This window comes from Meleagris gallopavo, chromosome 8 (genome assembly GCF_905368555.1).
Source record: "Meleagris gallopavo chromosome 8, MGAL_WU_HG_1.1, whole genome shotgun sequence".
In the NCBI taxonomy this organism is placed as follows: Eukaryota; Metazoa; Chordata; class Aves; order Galliformes; family Phasianidae; genus Meleagris; species Meleagris gallopavo.
In genome coordinates, this window is record NC_139411.1 from 20,042,551 (window position 1) to 20,047,214 (window position 4,664).

At 41.8% G+C, this 4,664-nt stretch overlaps 1 long non-coding RNA gene across 1 annotated transcript; it reads right to left on the minus strand.

Moving 5' to 3' along the window:
* Window positions 1-562: 562 nt before the first annotated feature.
* Window positions 563-4,664, minus strand: LOC146543873 (uncharacterized). Its single transcript, XR_014884773.1, has 4 exons — window positions 4,585-4,664; window positions 2,063-2,137; window positions 1,304-1,452; window positions 563-673 (listed from the first exon to the last, which is right to left on the minus strand). It is a non-coding gene; the product is annotated as an uncharacterized LOC146543873 (long non-coding RNA).

The window sequence follows — 4,664 nt, forward strand, 5'->3', positions numbered from 1 at the left end:
ATTACATGTGAACTGATTGTTGTGAAGCAGCAATTTGTTAATGTGTTTTGTTATCAAATACTTTTACTGTCACACTCTTGTTGCAGTTTGACAAACTCTTCATTATAATTACTCCCTTTCTAGAGAACATTTTAGAGAGCTTAAGGGCAAGGAGGTTGTGGCAAAGTGGGGGTCAGATAACAGCAATAGGATGAGAGATAATGTCCTTCAATTGCACCAGGGGAGGTTCACATTGGATATTAGGAAACATTTATTCTCAGAAAGAGAGTGGCAATGCACTGGGACACGCTGCCTAGGAAGGTGGTGTGGTTACCGTCCCTGCAGGTGTTCAAGAAAAAGGTAGGTGTGGCACTGATGGACATGATCAGTGGGCATGGTGAGGGGAGGGGTTGGTGGCTGGACTTGGTGATCTTAGAGGTCCTTTCTAACCTTAATGCTTCTATTCTATTCTATGAAGTCCAGGCTGTGTAAGGCAGCGAGAGCTCAAATGAAATGAAATGGAACTAAACAAAGAAAGCAGCCACCCACCACCTTCATTTTGCATAATGTATTGATTTATTGAGTCAAGAACCATAGGCTGACAATCCCAGCTAACTCTGCCACAAAAATCAATAGCAGATACATCCCAGGGCATCTGGTATATCTCAGAATACTGGAGAATCAGCTCTTCATGCTATAAAATGGAGAAAGAAATAAAACACAAAACTTAAGAGAGCTAAAAAACATGGACTTCAGAATTAATTTTTTTTATATTCAAGAAAATAACACCCTGACTCTGCACCTTCTCCCTTCCCCAAACTTCTCTACAAAGGATTCTTTTAAATGTGCAGCCATGTATCAAAACATACCCATCAGGTTCAGGCTAGAAAATATTTCAGAAGCTGTATGAACTCCACTGCCCATGAACACCTTGCAATATGCTCACAGACAGCAGAGGCAGCCCTTGCCACTCATGGGTCCTTTGGGGAGGGCAGCTGCACACACAAGTGATATTCGGATACGACTCACTCTTTTGGTGAGTAGTTGCTTTTATTCTGTTTCCTCAGTATCTTATCTCAAAACCACAAAGACTTTAAGCAGAATCATAGTTTAGAAAAGCTCTGCGTATGCTTGGCCCTGGGCACTTTCCTGAGCTGGCTGTTCACAGAGCTTCCCTGTGCAGGGCAAACAAACTGAAAAGCATACAGCAAATAATTTTGTAGTTTAAAAAACCTAAATCAACTCTATGTTACTGACACACCCTTCACGTTTTTTTCATGCCATAGCTTTGTGCTATGTGTTTGAAATACCTTCTAGCACCTACCATGATATGAAGGAAGATTCCCCGTGAATTGTGTAGGTCTTCTAATTTATCCTGGGGCTTTGCGCAGAACCCAGTTGCCAATTTGTATAATTGCAGAACACAGCACTGGTGGTTTCTTCTGCCTCACACTTTGCAATTCAACTGGGTATCTAAAAAAAATAAGTAACAGACATACAGGTGGCTCAGGGACTACTGAGACATGGGAACTTGGAGTTATTCTAGACAATTCTTGGAAGATACTAATTTCATTTCCTAAGAAGTCTGAAGGCTTGTAAGGTACTGACACTTCTTCTCATCAGTGCTGTATTCTTTTGTTTCTTCTTCATAAAATAACAGTCATTTCTGACTACAGATAGACTATAAGTGACACACGAATTGGCACAGAACCAAAACTGTATGGCAGTGGGAATATTCAAAACCCTTGAGAAGTCCAAGACTCACTGTACTTGTTCTAAAGTAGTTACCAGCTTCTAACTGATAACTATCTATCATCGTCCTTTTGTGGAGAAAATAGAGAAAAAGGGAAGGAGAAACAATTCCTGCTAAATCTCTCATTCTGGGACTGATTCATAACCATTTGTTACACCTTCACACTGAGAAGAAAGCACATTGAGTTCACGGTGAGAGTTCGTCAGGTTGGTGTGATTGGAGCCATGTTGCTGGCAAGAATGATGCGAGGAAGGCAGTTGTCTTTCTATGAGCTCATCTAAACACAAAACAAACAAACCAGATCAAAACACAAAGAAGCAGAGCTCTTACCAAGTGGCCTTTGGAAAGCAGATCTCACATTCCTGTATAAATCCTGAGTGGTTTACCTCCTCTGTGACAGTCATCCTGCAAAGTGAAAACCCATTAACCCAGAAGAATTTGTTCATGCGATGCTTGGAAATGTGTAAAATGGCACAAGTTATGAGAACATATATGTCAGTGCTGCACACACTGTTGCACAAGGAGTCTAGAAGTTGGTACACAAATCCTTATGTGCAGCTCCCAAACTAACAGTGCCTGGCACAGGACAAGCAGTCTTTGCTGCACGAAGGTCTCCAGATCACCTCTACCTGGAGCCCCCACACTGGTACCTGTAACACCTTCACAGCACATGGCTTCTTCCCACCGCAGGGATGGCAACTTACGTCTTAGTTTACATTTATCCCTATAACAGTCTCTGTTTTCTGCCTAGTATCAAACTTCTGATAAGTATATTTAAACAATATTAATGTCAAGAAATAGAGGTTTTTCTTCCATCTTCCACTGTGTTGATAAGATTTGGATATTTAGAAGTTTACAGTTCATTTAAGCAAGCACAAAAGCACATTTCAGGTCCTTCCCTGTCTTCACCTGGTTGATGTTAGTCATTGGAGAGTTCCCACATGGAGAAAGCTTGTTCAGATGCTAAAAATATCACGTTTACACTTGTAAATCACCATTAGCAAATGATTTTCCTAATGCTTCAGACAATATAATAGCAAAGTGCAGCTGCTTCAGCCAGAATGGTATTTTAGTGATTCTTAAGGACTTAATGAGATCGGGTAATTGACTAGTGAAGCTAAAAATTTTACCTTCAATTAAACAATCAACAGCTCCGTACATCAACATAATCATCTTCTCCCCTCCACCTCCCCGTTATCAAATCAATATGTGGGCAGCAGTTGTCTAAGAAACCACTTCCTCTGTGCTTCTAAACCTGTGTTCAGGACCCATTTTAAAGCGTTTATTCAATTAGTCTGGTGTAATTTGCAAATAATGGAAAGTATGTAGTAATGCAGATTCCGTAAGCAACTAAGGAAGAATAGGGCCTTAATTCATTTGTTGTTTAACTACATTATTTATCCTACATTTGTTCTGGTGCTACCAACAAATAACTTAATACTCTACATTTTAAAGTATCAGGATTTATGCTTGAGTTGTCAGTGCCAGATATATTGATTATACAGAGAGAGAAAACAAGGTTGTACAGCTTGTGTTAATGAATCAAGTGATTCACAGTTCAGGAGAAAACCATAAACAAAAGTATTATATTTAAAAAATTCTGCATGAGAATATAAAATAATTTCATCAAGAAACTACTTTCCAAGGGCCATGTTACAATAAAGAAATCTCATTTTCGAGCACTTGATTGTGAATTACTAGAAACTGCTGTTCCCAACCACAACTGTGAGTGCAAAATATTTGTTTCTTGAAGCACAGGGCACTTCTGCTGTTTTACAAAAGATTCTGGAACTAAGCACACTTGGACTGCCACGCATCACACTCAGAGGAGGACTGGTACCATTTTTGACCAGGATTTTCAAAAGTGCCTAGTGGTGTGATCTGGGTCTGTTCCCAAGTTACCAAGCAGAGCTGTAAACATGGGGAATAGTTTTCAGGAGTCCTGGGAAATGCAGCCTGCCTGAACACCACCAGCTCTGCTGCTCTGTTGGATTATTTCAGCCTGCTCCCCTGGGGGTTTGATGCTTCTAATGATTTGTGTGGGATGGGTGTTATGGCACCAAGGAGGCCACACTGCACCAAGCACTGTGTTGGTGACAAAGACATGCTGTGTCAGCACCCAGGGCCAGGGCCAGATCCAGAGCCAGGCCTAATGCTGTGGGACAGACCCCATCTGCCTCTTGGGCAGCACTTTTATTCCCAGCCCAGCACTGCTCCTTCATACATTTGACTGGCATCAACATGCACACAGCCAAGATGAATTCAATATCTAATTTGACAGGAAGCCCAGGACCAACCAACCATACTACCAAAATTGGCAACATTTCTTCAGTGTGCCAGCAGAGCCCGGGCACCATGTTCCAGATACCCACTGAACAAAACAAACCAAGTTAGTGCAAAACTCTTCTTCAAAGACCATTATATAATAGACTCATAGAATCATTAATGTTGGAAAGACCACTAAGATCACCTAATCCAACCACAAACCCATGTCTGTGACTGCTCTAGACCATGTCACTCAGTGCCCCTTCTACCCTTTTCTTGAACACCTCCTGAGACAGTGACTCTACCATCTCCCTGGGCAGCCTGTGCCAGTACATCACCACTCTTTCTGAGAAGAAATATTTCCTAATATCCAACCTGAACCTCTCCTGGTGCAATGTAAGGCCATTACTTCCCATCCCATCTCTGCTACCTGGGAGAAGATGTGGATGCCCATCTCACTACAACCTACATTCAGGGAGCTGTAGAGAGTGATAAAGCCTCCCTTCAGCTTCCTCTTCTCCAGACTAAACAATCTCAGGGTGTCAGAAGTGGGATCCTGGGATTGTTTTGTACTGTATTGTACTAACCTGGGCTATGTTTGTTCCAAATGGGTGTAGAAAGGACTCCCTGGCAGAACTGGAGAGGTTTGGTGACAGGACCAAGAGGG